The sequence below is a fragment of the Mytilus californianus genome, unplaced genomic scaffold (genome assembly GCF_021869535.1).
Source record: "Mytilus californianus isolate M0D057914Y unplaced genomic scaffold, xbMytCali1.0.p SCAF_4, whole genome shotgun sequence".
Lineage (NCBI taxonomy): Eukaryota > Metazoa > Mollusca > Bivalvia > Mytilida > Mytilidae > Mytilus > Mytilus californianus.
Genome location: NW_026262690.1, coordinates 70059160 through 70076494, shown reverse-complemented (window position 1 = coordinate 70076494; position 17335 = coordinate 70059160). Strand labels below are relative to the sequence as shown.

The following is a 17335-nucleotide window of genomic DNA, read 5'->3' as shown; positions in this document are numbered from 1 at the left end:
ACAAAAGCAAAAACAAACAAAAACATCTTTTCTACTGTCTATAATAGCATCTGTCTTCTGTCATTTTCATTTTCTATCTTCAATAGTTTTGGCCAAATAGTGAGGGTAAGGTAGTTGTCCCTTATGCCCCCTCCTCCCGTGTCCCCAAATACACGCGCATATATATTCACTAGTATGAAAAGTGCGTTAATACAATTGACCCCATTTATGTACTATCATGCCCGTGATAATGTTCTCTAGCTTGTATTCTAATTTGATATAAATCCGTTTGTTATAACAAAAAAGTGTGAAGAAGTAAAATTCTGTAGGAAACCCCCAGATATGATGATAACTTTACTTCATTACTTCAACGGGCCAAGGAACGAAGACGATAGTAACGGAAATCAAATTAAGAAAACAAAACTAAACACTTATTAATTTGGCGAGTCCGTAGCTCTTTGGATTTACCTTCATCAGGAACACTCAAACCTAGAAATCCAAAGCCAGGAATGCGTTACTCTCAGGCGTTACTACGCTGGAACAAATAAAGGCAACAGTAGTATACCGCTGTTCGAAATTCATAAATCGATTGAGAAAAAAACAAATCCGGGTTGCAAACTAAAACTGAGGGAAACGCATCAAATATAAGAGAACTACGACACAACAGAAACACAACATTAAAATGTAACACACACAGAAACGAACTATAATATAACAATGGCCATTTTCCTGACTTGGTACAGGACATTTTAAGAAAAAAATGCTGGGTTGCCTTGAACCTGGTTTTGTGGCTAGCCAAACCTCCCGCTTTTATAGCAATGTAAAATATAACATTAAAATGACAACATTACATGAGGGGACTACAATACAAATAAATGGGAGAACATATAGGACAGAGAAACATACGAATAATAGCTAACAAAAGGTACCAGGTTTAAAATTTAATACGCAAGACGCGCGTTTCGTCCACACAAGACTAACCAGTGACGCTCAGATAAAAAAAGTACGAAAGCCAAAACAAGTACAAAGTTGAAGAGCATTGAGGACCAAAAGTTCCAAAAAGTTGTGCCAAATACGGCTAAGGTTATATGTCTGGGATAAGAAAATCCTTAGAATTTAGAATAATTCATACTTTTGCAAACAGTAAATTTATAAAAATGACTATATAATAGATCTACATGATAACACCGAAGTGGTGAATAACTACAGAATAAAAACGGATACATAAAACAACATAAACCAGCACATAGCCAGGGATGCGTTACTCCCAGGCGTTACTACGCTGAAACAAAGCCAGGGATGCGTTACTCTCAGGCCTAAAACATCTTTTGATTGTAAAAAAACAAAGCACTATCATTAAACGTCAAACTCGGCAATGGCATTATTTACAAGTCAGTTCGGGCTAGAAATTGATATCCTATTATATCCTAACTTTGCATAGCCAATGAATCATAATGACGTTGCGCACGATGTTGGTACGAATTCCATTTTGCTATAGATTAGCATGAAAATAAATACGTAGACTGCTCAGTTCGATAAAAAATATAGTAATTTTTGGTTGAATTTATTACATTAGACTTGAAAATAAAGAAAAAAGGAACCGAAGGAAACAAACATTATAATTATAACTTGTAAACTATGTAAAAGTTTCAAAGTCAATGAACCATAATGAGGGGGTGGGGTTATATTATCTCCATGGAAATGAAACTTGCAAATGCCAATACAACTGCATACCAATTATCATTGACCTACCACTAACGGTTCCCCTAAAACTGACCTAATCACAAACTAATACATGAAAACTAAGCAAAAGTTTCAAAGTCAACAGACCATGACTGAGGGGCCGGCGGGCCAAATAATCTGCATGGAAATGAGATATGCCAATGCTTATACAACTGCATACCAATTATCATTGACCTACCATTAGTGATTCCCCATAAACTGACCTAATCACAAACTAATACATGTTAACTAAGCAAAGTTTCAAAGTCAATAGACCATGACTGAGGGGGCGGGGGCAAAAAATCTCTATGGTAATGAAATGTGCCAATGCTAATACAACTGCATACCAAATACCAATGACCTACCACTAGTGGTTCACCATAAACTAGACCTTATCACAAACTAATACATTGTTGACGCCGACGCCGGAAACAGTATACCTATGTCTCGCTTTTTGACTCCGTCAAGGCGAAACAATAAACGTATCACAGGAAATTTCGCTCAGACGTCCTATTTGAAAAACCAGGTAAGGTTGATATTCAGGCGCTAAAATGTCCTATGATGTGGGCGCTCAAATGACTCTATGCGTAAATTTTATTTTCGCTCAAATGTCCTATGCCCCACCAATCACCGACTCGTCTGAAAAAAAAACATATGTAAAAAAAAAAGACAAATAACAACACAAGGTCCGTATAGCCTTAATATGTACATGCACAAAATGTTGTGAGGTTAAATCAGATATTTCAATTTGTGGTATCTTCTGTCGTTTCTCTTTTTTAATACTTACTGTTTCAACTCAACTTCAGGTTTACTTCTTTCCTTGTACAGTAGCTACTCTTCATCCATATGCACCTTATGTATAAACGAAAGGAAAATTAACAACGAAATTACAAGTATGCAAATACTGTGACATTTAAAACACTTCATACTCTTATCACGTGTCAATCACTGACCACAAATATTTAATGTTGCCTAAATAAGATCATATGATGATATATACTTAAAAAAATTACGACAAGGTAAGTCAATGGGGTTGTGTTGCTCAATTTTCAGGTTTATTATAGTGTTTCTTTCACTTGTTTTCATAGAAATTGTAGAACAAAATAGTCTCCACTGCATGCGATGAGCACTTGTGTAAGCTTTGAGAGTTCAAGGAACGGATGTAACAAGTACATGTTGGTGTAAATGCTAGGTGTCCCAAACAAACGTATCGAAGAGCAAGAGATGAATTGTTTTTTCATTAGAACATACAAATATTTTAAAACATTGCCCCTTTTTTGGTTTTAATTCATCCATAAGCTTTGCATTATTTTTTTGTCTATAGCATTTAAACCCTTATATTTCTCAATTTTTTTTAATCTCATAACTCAAATATAGGACCAATATTATAGGTTCTTGTATAAGTTCCATCTCAAACAATACACTTAGAGTAAAAATAAAAATATTTAGAAATTTATGATCATACATTTTTACACAGGTCAACATTGATACATTTCTAGTAAATCCAGAAAATTCTTTTTCCGCCAGAATTTAAATTCGTTTATCTCAAAAGCAAACACACGGACATACGGACAAGATGAGTTTATGCAAACAAAAATGTTTTTTTTTTACAAAAAGTGGAACGTACGCCCATTTTGCCCCTTGAATCTACCACTGCTTGTATGTTTTTGGATGCATTTTTATTCCTTGAAGCAATAGTGAAACACCCTTCTTTAGAAATGTCATCCATGTTATTTTCAATTTAGTCTGGATTCATTATACATGATATTGCTGTTGTAGTTGTTTCTATTGTAAGTGATCTGTAGCTGACCTGTATCTGTATGATAGATACATTATATTTCCAATTGATCATATTAATATAACCAAATAAACCATAATGTCCAGTGTTAGTTGACCGTGCACCACCATCAGCATCATATCCATTATGAAATAACGTTTGTGAGTTTAGTCTTTCTCGTGGCTGATGCAGATGAACACAAATCGTAGTTATCCAAATGCAGGAGTCAACAAGGGCAAGTGCTTAAAGGACACGCAACCAAATAAACGTAACTATTAATAATATAAAAAGCACTCTACAATATATAACACAAAAATTTTCAAAAATGTGTTATCTAGTCCTCCTGGCTGATGGCGGCATGCACTAGTTTTGTCTCTGAAAAAAACCCAAACATATCTACCGTTATATATATATATGAGACTACGATTTTTTTCAGAGATAAGTGCCTGTGGAGGTGTTGTCCCATTTTGCCTGCGACAGCGATTTATCATGTTTGAGACACAATATATCTTAATTTATAATTGTTTGTCAAATATCTGGCGGCTCTTCTTTTTATGTATTTTGTACATGTTATTATGTTGTAGATGGAATCAGGCTTTCGTGGCTGGGTCCGAACCGGTGGAAAGCTTACTAATCCAATGTATGGTTGGCTCCTGACTTTTAATGTTAAGATTCTGGTGTTTGTCCACAGAAATCCTAGTGTTTTTATGACTTTTTCTGTATGTGTCGATTCCATAATTGGGATATTTCACTGAGCAGGTTGCATGGTCTACATGCATAATGAGACTTTATTTCAAATAGCAGAGGATCCAGGGGGTAGTCATCCGGTGCAAGTGACCTCTCTGGGGTTGACAAACATGGTGCACCATGTATATTTTATCATACTATTTTGATTAATTTATCAATGTGTCTATCACTGGTAATAACTTACCTTAAGGCGAAAAACTTACATGTATCTTGATATTTTGATTGCTGATCACATGTTTTTTGTATAACCATAAGCAATCGTTAATTAATTCTTCGATTCCTTTGATGTGTAGCTGTGAAAATGAAGAGATAGTCCTCAGTCTTAGATGTTTTCAGTAGGTAATTACTAATTTTATTTATATTACGTTTATCAAAATTTAAAAAGTTTAAATATGTATGGCAACTTTCCTCGACCATTGATGGTTTTCTACTGTGATGCCAAAATTAAAAAAAAATTTTTTTTTCGTTTTTGAGTCTTATTAACATTCTTAATCCTATACCCCTCTTCTATCAATTGTCTATAAATTATTATATTATATTTTTTGTAACTTTTACCCTCTGTCCTTCAGGAAACGCCACAAATCAGTCCTTTCTGAAGTACTAACGACTCGTAGTGGAACTAGCATTGATACGAGCAATAATGGTGAATGTTATCATGAAACAACCCCGTCATACATATAGGTATAAACGACATAGGCCATGTGAAGCAAAAAACACGTCAAATTTACAAATGAACAAAAAATAATTTGAAAAGGAATAATTTTCGACAAGGAACAAACTATAAATGAATTTATGTGCGGTATGCGGAATGAATTTGAAAGATTGCGCATTAATTTTATAATGGGGATTTTGTATAAGTTGTATAACTATTGCCGTTAACCGGTTTGGCGGTCAGTATAAAAGGTAATTGCACGGGTTTTTTAGTTATCGAGGACTGGGTAGTGACCACACAATCGCACGTCATATATATAGGTAGAAGTTTGTTTTTTTTTGTATACAAAATATTTGTATTTAAGTTTTATATAGAACAGTATTTAAATGTGTTGTATTTATTTTGTAGATTATTTTGTTGCAGAACATGATATTGTCCAAGATTCTGTCAGGCAGTGTATCTTGTGTTTTTGATGGACTTTATTATTTTAGTTTGATGGACTTAACCAGATCAGATACATATTGTATTAGGAAAATAAAATTTAAGGTGGTCACTGCGCCATTCAGTATCCAAACTTGTGTTTGTTCTATTGTATTTAGAAAGTAAAGGCTAATGTTGAAGTGTACATAATTGCATGTGCTCAATTATGTACACATATGTTCAAAATAGATGGAGCATTTTAGCACATAAATACTTTGTTTGGTTAAACAACGTGCATTAAAACATAACTTTCCCATATGATAAAGAAATACGCAGATAAGAACAGACTGTTTCAGAGAAATTGGCTGCTTCGTAATGACGTCATTGTGTACTCCCCTTCAAATGAAGAGCTTATTGAATATATTATGCAATAAAACAAAATTTTTTTTTATAAGAGTTCGTAAGGTGACCTCCCCCTGACAAAATTCTGGATCCGCCCCTGAATAGTGCAATGAATTTTCATGAAAGTAATATGTTGTATAATACCAGAGACATATAATACAAATCATTGATAATGCCATTCATCTTATCAAAACGTTATTATTCTGAATTTCGACAGCGATATATTTAATTCCCTTTTTTATGATCAACCAAATTGCCTGTTAATAATCGTTCTTGCACATTAGTCTGTCGTTATAAATATACGGGGAACGCGCATATTTCGGGACCAACCGTGCGATACCCTCATAGGTAGTCAAGGTCGTCAAACACCCCTAGGGAATGGTCATTTGTAACATGAAGGGGTGGGGAGGAAATTAAGTGGGGCTTGAAAATTTAGGGGAATGATAAGGGGTATCCAATTTATCAATATTTCAGATCAGCGGGGGTTTTGAGGGGGGGGGGGGGTCTCAAAAATTTCACAACATTTCTAAATCAGTATCTGATTATTCAGCAGATCTCTTGTGTCATAATTTTTGCCTTCCAGCCTCATTAAAATGTTTTATACTTGCTAGTCATGACCATCTTCTATTTTTTTGTTTGACATGAAAAATGACAAACAATAGAGAATAACAGTTTGATGTCTTAGTTTAAGCAGATTTACTAGAAGATTTTCTTAATATTATATCCTTTCCATCAGAGACTACTATACTGTGTTATAGTAGTGTCAGTTTCCATATGAAACAAACACTGATAATGTTAACCGTTGTTTCCTTACATGATTAATCGTAAAACTCGTGATTGAGCAAATATTTCAATGGTTCAAAATGATTTCTAGGAGTCAAGTGTGACATTTTTATATGTCTTTACATGAATAATTTTCCTTTAGGATCTGGAGATATGGAGTTAAGCGACCCACACCCAAAGACCCCTCTCAATACAAAAATACAAAATTTTGACAGGAAAGACATCAATTTCGTTCGCCCCGCTCCGCTCGGGTCAATTCTTCAGATACAAATAATATTTTTCAACATGTTCTTCCACGAAAGACAAGGTGGGGACAAAAATTAAAAAAAATAAGAGAAATCCAAATGTTCCCCCCCCCTTTCATGAAAGTGAATGACCTGGGCCCGTATGCATAAAGCTACTTAGTAAACTACGCCCTTTTTGTCGAGCCTTCGACTTTTGTCGAAAAAGCGAGACATAGCGATCCTACATTCCGTCGGCGTCGTCGGCGGCGTCCACAAATATTCACTCTGTGGTTAAAGTTTTTGAAATTTTAATAACTTTCTTAAACTATCCTGGATTTCTACCAAACTTGGACAGAAGCTTGTTTATGATCATAAGATAGTATCCAGAAGTAAATTTTGTAAAAATAAAATTCCGTTTTTTCCGTATTTTACTTATAAATGGACTTAGTTTTTCTGCAGAGAAATATTACATTCACTCTGTGGTTAAAGTTTTTAAAATTTTAATAACTTTCTTAAACTATCCTGGGTTTGTACCAAACTTGGACAGAAGCTTGTTTATGATCAAATGCTAGTATCTAGAAGGAAATTTTGTAAAAAAATAAATCCATTTTTCCCGTATTTTACTTTTAAATGGACTTAGATTTTCTGCCAGGAAACAACATATTCACTCTGTGGTTAAAGTTTTTAAAATTTTAATAACTTTCTTACACTATTTTGGATTTGTACCAAACTTGGACAGAAGCTTGTTTATGATCAAATGCTAGTATCTAGAAGGAAATTTTGTAAAAAAATAAATCCATTTTTTCCGTATTTTACTTTTAAATGGACTTAGATTTTCTGCCAGGAAACAACATATTCACTCTGTGGTTAAAGTTTTTAAAATTTTAATAACTTTCTTACACTATTTTGGATTTGTACCAAACTTGGACAGAAGCTTGTTTATGATCAAATGCTAGTATCTAGAAGGAAATTTTGTAAAAAAATAAATCCATTTTTTCTGTATTTTACTTTTTAATGGACTTAGATTTTCTGCCAGGAAACAACATATTCACTCTGTGGTTAAAGTTCTTAAAATTTTAATAACTTTCTTACACTATTTTGGATTTGTACCAAACTTGGACAGAAGCTTGTTTATGATCAAATGCTAGTATCTAGAAGGAAATTTTGTTTTCTTCCAGTTAACATTACATTCAGTCTGCAGTTAAAGTTTTTAAACATTTATTAGATTCATAAACTATCCTGTATTTTTACCAAACTTGGACAGAAGCTTCTTACAATCAAAAGATAGTATCAAGAGGAATATTTTTATTGATTTACTTCCTCATTTTTGTTGAGCCTGCGATTAACAGAAAAAGTAGGCGAGACACTGGGTTCCGCGGAACCCTTACGAATTTTTACCTAAGAGGTATGCATATGACATCTTAAACTAAGTATTTCCTTAGTAAAATCTTAGTTGGTTCAAGTCACGCCCACAAAACGTAAGGGGTATAAAACCCCTTAAACTAAGAAAACTCCTAAGATTATACTTAAGTACCTATAGAGCTACCTTTAATTTTCAAAAATAGATAAAAAATCATTCGAAAGTATGTGGTACACGGTAGGTATAGTGTCCGGCTTCGTGTTTTTTTTTTCGAGTGATTTGATCGGGTTTATCGAGTTTGACTACGTTTTTTCGAGTGAATATGATAAAAAATGTAAATAAACAGACTTCCTTTCTGGTAAGACGTAAGAAAAAGGTGCTAGAACCTTATATTTAATAACATAGAATTAAGGTAAATTAGTATTTGTATTTGTGATAAAAATATATTATCAACCCTACATTATTTTGTTTTAATAGCGTTATAATTAAGCCTAACAATGCTTTATTCAAAAATATAGATTAAAGCCATTTTTATACACACACCAAAGAAAGTGCCACGCTCACTTCACGTTAAGACTCTTGCAACAGCTCTTTGAGAGGTCCGTAGGTGGCCTGTTGCGAGGGGCAATATTCAATATACTCCAATTTTCAGTGGCAGCCTAAATTTTCCAACATTCATCCCGAACGTCCTCTGTTACAGGACCTACATATTCGATTTAAAGTTAATTGGTTCTCGTCTTGAACATGCATGAAATATTTGCCACTGGACGTTGAGCAAACAACAATCAATCATTAAAAATTGTCCGTTTAAAAAATTGGAAAATTATAAAGAAACTAAGGTTTCAACCCCATCAGGAAAAGTTGACCTTAGATGGGTTTAGCTATTTTTTTAGGCCCATTTAGTCATTTAGCTCTTCAATTGTTTCGGTTCTTATACATCCTTGGTTTTCAAATATTCGGCGTTGAGCAATCTGGATGCCGGAAAGTAAATTTAGAAAAGCGCTTCGGACGCATGAAATTTATAAAGTGTTGTTTTCATTTTTTATAAGTTATTCCATTCAATTCAAATGTTATTGTAATATTTTTTTTGAGGGGGGAGGCCTTTGAGTAGAATATTTGGTTTATATTGAATTTTTCTGATTTTTTACTGTGCTCCTTAGTTTTCTCTCTTCTATGTGTTTTCCTCATTGTAATATATATATATATATATATATATATATATAAACAACATTTTCCAAAAGACCAAAAAGTGAAAAAGTATATTTTAACAAAACGCATTTGACTAGCAGGTCGAACAACGGATGTTCTTAAACCCTGCTGACTGCCATGGCGATTGCCAAATAAACGGATCACAGATGTAACAAAATGGATCTTAATTTTAATCTAATACCAAATAGAAAACAAAAAACTTGCGGAAAAGATGGTATACCGCAAACATGAGGTGCAAAAATTTGTACACCATATCCGGATTTCGACAATTAATGTCTCTTCAGTGATGTTAGGAATCGAAACGGTATTTGGAAGGCCGTATAATTTACCTCAATTTGGGATTGACTCTTGAATTTTGAAGAGTCGAAATAGGATGAACGGATCATATAAACCCGAAAGCAAATATAATACAAGCCCAAACGAAAAAATATAAACAAGTCTAAATTGAAAACAACGTTCAAACCTATGATTGCGTTGGATAAAAACCGCAATTTTTATACGTGTGCATGCAAAACAAATTTCTTGGTAGAGGGGTCTAAATACAGCACAAACAACATTTTCCAAAAGACCAAAAAGTGAAAAAGTATATTTTAACAAAACGCATTTGACTAGCAGGTCGAACAACGGATGTTCTTAAACCAAGAAATTTGTTTTGCATGCACACGTATAAAAATTGCGGTTTTTATCCAACGCAATCATAGGTTTGAACGTTGTTTTCAATTTAGACTTGTTTATATTTTTTCGTTTGGGCTTGTATTATATTTGCCTTCGGGTTTATATGATCCGTTCATCCTATTTCGACTCTTCAAAATTCAAGAGTCAATCCCAAATTGAGGTAAATTATATGGCCTTCCAAATACCGTTTCGATTCCTAACATCACTGAAGAGACATTAATTGTCGAAATCCGGATATGGTGTACAAATTTTTGCACCTCATGTTTGCGGTATACCATCTTTTCCGCAAGTTTTTTGTTTTCTATTTGGTATTAGATTAAAATTAAGATCCATTTTGTTACATCTGTGATCCGTTTATTTGGCAATCGCCATGGCAGTCAGCAGGGTTTAAGAACATCCGTTGTTCGACCTGCTAGTCAAATGCGTTTTGTTAAAATATACTTTTTCACTTTTTGGTCTTTTGGAAAATGTTGTTTGTGCTGTATTTAGACCCCTCTACCAAGAAATTTGTTTTGCATGCACACGTATAAAAATTGCGGTTTTTATCCAACGCAATCATAGGTTTGAACGTTGTTTTCAATTTAGACTTGTTTATATTTATATATATCAATCATAAAATATTATTGACGGTAAAAACAAAGGTAGTTCGGTTCTAATGACGGTTTTAAAAAGGACCTAGTGATTTCTGATATATCGTAATACCGCAAGGTTATTGTAATATGTTTTCAGAACAGAAAGTTATCGTTGAATTTAAAAAGGTTAAACTTGATCAACATAGTAATATGTTTTTGTGACTTATCAAGAATAAATAATATTATCCTTCGCTAAATTACAGTTGCTAACTAGAAAAGACAGTTTTAAGCCCAAGATTGTCTTCTTTCGTATTCACATGTTCTTAAAAAAAAAACGGACTATTTGTTGAAAAACCTGGACGTTTTAGATATTGCTCTCGAAAAAAACACGGACAATATATGAAACACTGAATTTTGAGAAAACTACAAGAAAAGTGTGCGTTGTTTGTGTTCAAAACATGTACAACATTCAGAATAAGATGAACAGTCACGAATACAACTATTGTATTCGCGATATAGCAGTAAATCGAATTTATCGCATGTAATATCACTCGAAAAAACCCGATCTACACTTGAAAATAGTGGACCGGTTCACTCGAAAAAACACGATCTCAGCCGGACACTATACCTACCATGGGTTAGGTAGAAAATGAATAGATTGTCTACCATTTATTTATTATTAATTATATCAGTAATATTTCGTTTGTTTATTGCTAAATATTAATGACCATTTTAATTTTCTTAAAATCACGTATAATCAACATATCCGGGAGATATCAGAGGGTAGTTATGTAATTTCTTTCTATCCTTATGACTCAATCTCGCTATTGTGTATTCCGAAAAGTACTCACAACTTTTACACGCATGGAATTCATGCTTTATTTTTTCTTTGCGTGATTCCTCTGTTCGTGCATCCTTTCATAAAAATAACATTAAACGTTATATCAGAGACATATTGTATTATATGTCTCTGGTTATATTAACAGGCACTTGTCTCAGAAAAATAATCTTATATTTAGGTATATAGGATTTTTTTTCTGAGACAAGTGCCTGTGGTTATATTGTTGAAATACACCGCTTGGTATTGAGTGTTAGTACAAAAGGTATGAAGGAGGCTTTGGTGATTTTTAGGCATGCAAACTTCCTGTTTATGGGTGAAAAAGGGGGGGGGGGGGGTCATCCTTTTTTCGATAATATAGTTTTATTTTAAACAAATAGGGCAAATTTCCCCTGAATTTATTTCACTAACTAGGACAAAGTCAGAAAAGTTTGAAGACCTATGTTTATCCATCAAAACAAGGATTTGTATAGTCTTGTAAGTAAGGATTTTGTAAGTTTACTCAGAGACATATACACATATATGTGTATATATGTCTCTGGTTTACTGTACAAATCCTTGATCAAAACAACGTTTTCTCTTATGCGCCAATGACTTAACATATATAATACGGTATAAGTATTTTTATGCATGATTTAAGAATTTTACTTATCTAAGAAATTCTCAATGAAATATAAGCTTACGAAACACTTAAGTAACTAGTAGTAGTATATATATTTCGGGTCGAGTCGGGATTAATTGACCTAAACTAGAGAAACCCGGTTTTACAAGGACGACAACTGCGTTTAAAAAACAAGATAGACATGCTAGAGAACATGGTAATTTTTAATTCTATCGTTGGTTTTTGCAAAAAAAAATTATGCGGTTTCAAAAATATAATGCTTTTAAATATATATATATATATTGATGTTAAGATCTTAAAGTAGTAATGGAGGAAAAGCATATTTATGTTGTTATAGTTGGGAGGATCCGGCTCCTAAAAGGCTATAAAATGTAAGCTACATGTAATCTACAGGACACACTTGAACAAACCAACTGTAAACTATTAAATTGTCAAAAAAGAATTCAACCTGTGTGATTTTTTTCATCCAATTGGCTTGTCTGATGACATTTTTTTTAACAGAGTTTTACAAAGGGGCTTGTCTTCAGGAATCGCTGTATCCTCATGCCAACTCGTATGCTGGTAACTATAATAACTTTCTTCCTACATAATGTATGTAAAATGTGTAAGGAAACATAAAACACAATTCTTTGGTTCATCTGCATTACCAAACAATTTCAACTAAATAAAATTTATGTAAATCACAGACGCTTAGGGAATGGACCCCCTTTTTCTCTATATTATTTTATAGGCACTGCATGGCTACTATTACCTGCAAGAAGTAAAATAAAAAAATATTATCTTAGGGAGGATAAATCCTACTTTGTAAAAAATCACTTTGATTCAAACAAAAAATTCTCTGAAACTGGCTTGATTTCTTTATTGACAACATATTTGTTACGTTTGGAGGACGTGTTTTTCAACGAAAAATCGGCATTCCCATGGGAACCAACTGTGCCCCTCTTCCTGCCGACTTGTTCCTTTATTCATATGAGGCAGACTTCATACAGGAACTTTTTAAGAAGAAAGAAAAGAATTTGAGCAGTATCCTTTAATTTTACTTTTCGCTATATACATTGCAGATGATGTTCTCTCACTAAATAATTCAAAATTTGGTGACTGTGTTGAACGCATCTACCCCATCAAACTTGGGATAAAGGATACAACAGATACAGTTAAGTCTGTCTCATATCTTGACTTACATCTAGAAATTGACAATAAGGGTCAGTTAAAAACAAAACTTTATGACAAAAGAGATGTTTTCAGCTTCCCAATTGTGAACTTTCCATTTCTTTAAAGCAACATTCCAGCAGTGCCTGCATTTGGAGTATATATCTCCCAGTTGATACGATATTCCAGGGTTGTATTTCCTATCATGATTTCCTTGGTAGATGGTTGCTGCTCACAAGGAAGCTTTTAAACCAAGAGTTCCAAGTGGCGAAGTTGAAATCATCCCTTCGTAAATTTTACGGACACCATCACTAGTTGGTTGACCATTATGGAATATCCGTTTCACTGATGATAGGGGATATGTTCCAAATGTCGTAAATACAATCCCATCCCCTTTTCGTGAATGTGACCTACCGAATTAGATTTATTACTGGATTTGTACTAACATGAGCAACATGACCGGTGCCACATATGGAGCAGGATCTGCTTACCCTTCCGGGAGCACCTGAGATCACCCATAGTTTTTGGTGGGGTTCGTGTTGTTCAGTCTTTAGTTTTCTATGTTGTGTTTTGTGTCCTTTTGTTTGTCTGTTTGTCTTTTTCTTTTTTAACCATGGCGTTGTCAGTTTATTTTCGACTTATGAGTTTGAATGTCCCTTTGGTATATCTTTTGCCTCTCTTTTTTTGAACAAATTTATATGAATAGAAAAGTTATTTATCATTTGTTTATTGAACACAGCAAATTGCCCATGATAAATTGAAAGCACATTTAATCATATCTAGAATTCATTTAGCTATTTATTTTGGTGGCACTTACAGGACATTCAGTACATGTATGTAGCCATCACGATTTATGTGGTATCTACCTAAGTTATCTCATGTTTAGGTGTCTAAATGTATGCAAAACAAAGTGAAAGTCATATTGGTCAATATATCTGGAAGTATAATCATGCCAATGTTTTTTACATTTTTACATCATACATGTAGTCATTACTTGATTTATTTCACTTGACTGGGCGTGGTTAAGCGGTTCGCTTATCATAGACCAGTCCATCTATAGATACATGTACACTACTAGTAGGTGTTTTGGGACAAACTCACCAATGAAGTGTCCAGTTATTGTTATTGATCCGGTTGAAATATATAAACACCATGTGTGTATTCGCAAGGTAAAAGTGAGACACATTCATTGATTTTCTTGTGTGGAGTTTAAAAGCATGTTATAATTGTCACATTTTGAATATTGTGTATATGAAAGTATAACTATAACGACAGCAGAAAATGAGTTGAAAAATATGCATATGTCGTAATTCTGTAACTTTTTTCCTCATTTAATTCCCAATGATTTTGTTTTGTTAGGGTAGGGCAGGGGATACGTTGCAAATGATACTTCGACCTTATTGATTTCCTTTATTGAACAGCAAGAAGAATTTTCTTTAAAGGTTTTTACTGGAGTGGCCTTTGACACGTTGCAGACGTTTTCTTTTGACTGAGAGAAAAGTATCTTCTTACACTCTGCCATGATTCCTAATACAGAATGATATACTCGAGCTAGCAGATGTGCTTAATTAGTAAATCTAAGAAGCGGTAAAAAATTCATGCGTAAAACAACATTTCCTTTTTTTTTTAAAGCTGTATATATATTATGATTATATTTTAGGAAGGAAAAATAGGGTGTACATATTTATTTTTATACGACCGCAAAAAGATTTTTGTGGTCGTATATTGGTATGACGTTGGCGTCGTCGTCGTCCGAAGACACATTACTTTTCGCACTCTAACTTTAGTTTAAGTGAATGGATCTCCATGAAATTTTACCATACGGTTCAATACCACAAAAGGAAGGTGGGGATTGATTTTGGGGGTTATGGTACCAACAGTTAAGGAATTAGGGGCCAAAAAGGGGCCAAAAATAAGCATTTTTGTAACTTCCAGACATAACTTTTTTGTAAGCGTATGGATCTCTCTGACATTGTACCACAAGGTTCCATATCACAAAGGGAATGCTGGGATTGATTTTGGGGGTAATTGCCTCCAAATTTTAGGAATTAGGGGGCAAAAAGGGGCAAAAAATAAGCATTTTTCTAGTTTCATGACAATAACTTGTGTGTAAGTGTATGGATCTTTATGAAATTGTACTACAAGGTTCCATATCACAAAGGGAAAGCTGGAATTGAGTTTGGGGGTAATTGCCCAAAAAGTTTAGGAATAAGGGGCCAAAAAGGGGCCAAAAATAAGCATTTTTCTAGTTTCCAGACAATAACTTGTGTTTAAGTATATGGATCTCTCTGAAATTGTACTGCAAGGTACCATACCACAAAGGGAAGGCTGGGATTGATTTTGGGGGTAATTCCCTCAAAATTATATTATTAGGGGCCATAAAAGGGCAAAAAAACAAGCATTTTTCTAGTTTCAGGACAATAACTTGTGTGTAAGTGTATGGATCTTTATGAAATTGTACTGCAAGGTTCCATATCACAAAGGGAAAGCTGGGTTTGAGTTTGGGGGTAATTGCCCTAAACGTTTAGGAATTTGGGGCCAAAAAGGGGCCAAAAAACAAGCAGTTTTCTAATTTCCAGACAATAACTTGTGTTTAAGTGTATGGATCTCTCTGAAATTGTACTGCAAGGTACCATACCACAAAGGGAAAGCTGGGATTTAGTTTGGGGGTGATGAATCATAAGGGGATTCAAATAATTGGGGGGGGGGGATTTTTTTTCCCCTTTTTTTTCTTTAAAATTTTCCATTTTTAAATTGGTTATTTCTGATTTATATATAAAAGCAAATAATAATGATATGGTTTGAATAGGTAAATTAAAAATTTTTAAGTTCTTAGACCACTTTCATTCTGTGTGAGATACCTATGCTGTGTCAAATATTTAATTACAATCCAAATTCAGTGCTGTATCAAGCTTGAATGTTGTGTCCATACTTGCCCCAACTGTTCAGGGTTCGACCTCTGCGGTTGTATCAAGCTGCGCCCCAGCAGAGCATTTTATTAAATTTTGGAACCTGGAACATAATATTTGACAATAATTTGATTCAATTATATTTTACTGATTCAGTGATTGATATCCCAAATAACTTATAACAACATAACATTATGTAATAAAAAGACTTTAACTCTATAGAAATGTTCTTTAAATCTAAAATATTAAGCTGGACAAATTTCAATTAGGTAAGTCATTTAACTGATACAAAATGATTTTTTTTTCAAAAGCACATTGATTCTACATTGAATTTAAGATCAGTATCTTGTGATAAAAAAATCAAAAATCAAATTTCACCGAATTAAATATGTTTCAAGTATTTATTTTGAAAACTATAATAGATATAGTCCGTTTGACTTCTATAAATCTTCAGAAAATAATTCTTAAAAATTCATTTTTACAAATAAACTTTTTTTTTCTTGATGTATGTTAATGTATGATATATACGAACTCTGACCATGAATATCATAATTTTGGGCCAATAATCAAAAAATTTACCCATTAGGTCTCTATGTTACTTCTATTTTTTTTTTATATAAAATACTTGATGGAGTAAGTATGAATAGTGTAACAGCCTTCCATTCAAAACAAAACATTAGACATGTGCTTTAAACCTCAGCCTGGCCCGCCCGTACGAAATAAGTAGTAGGATTCCACCTAGACACTAGTAGGAATGTAGTAGGAATCCACCTAGTATCAAAGATTCTATATAGAAAGTAGGCGGACATGGAAAATGAACAAAATTCTGACTGGATTTTTTATTTTCTCCACTTGCAAAATTCTACCATCTAGCTGGAATTTTAAAAGTCTGTATGGATTTTTTTCTGTTTTGAAAATCTTAAGTGGGAATTTGGACAGAAAATATGATAAGATTATTCATTTTCCTACTACAAGATTCCTACCAGAATTAATTTATTCCTACTAGAAAATCTTTCTACATGGAATCTTTTTAATTATCTTAAACTGGATTCTTGTTTGCTAATGAAACAAATTTTGCTGTGTTAAATGCAAACAAGTTCCAGTTCACAAATTCAAAAGTTGGAGGGTAGAAGAATGAAAAGTTGTGTTTGAACACAATATGCTGCAAGGGTTAAACAACTACAATATTGAAATATGAGAAAATATGGCTCATGTAGACTGAAGGTAATTTTCATACTTTTAAGATGAAATTTTTTATCTGTTTGCCAATATATTTAGTAATCAGTTAATTCAAC

At 33.4% G+C, this 17335-nt stretch overlaps 1 protein-coding gene across 2 annotated transcripts in view; it reads left to right on the top strand.

The window, feature by feature from the left end:
- The first annotated feature begins 4986 nt into the window (after nt 1–4986).
- The window catches only part of LOC127698645 (uncharacterized), a 45823-nt gene continuing 33474 nt past the window's right edge, over nt 4987–17335 (top strand). The window contains exon 1 of one of the 2 annotated variants that reach the window (XM_052202215.1): nt 4987–5197. The gene's annotated coding sequence lies outside the window, so the exon portion shown is untranslated. Of the gene's footprint in view, nt 5198–12126; nt 12179–17335 lie in introns of those variants that run through there. The other variant, XM_052202216.1, reaches the window with a different exon arrangement.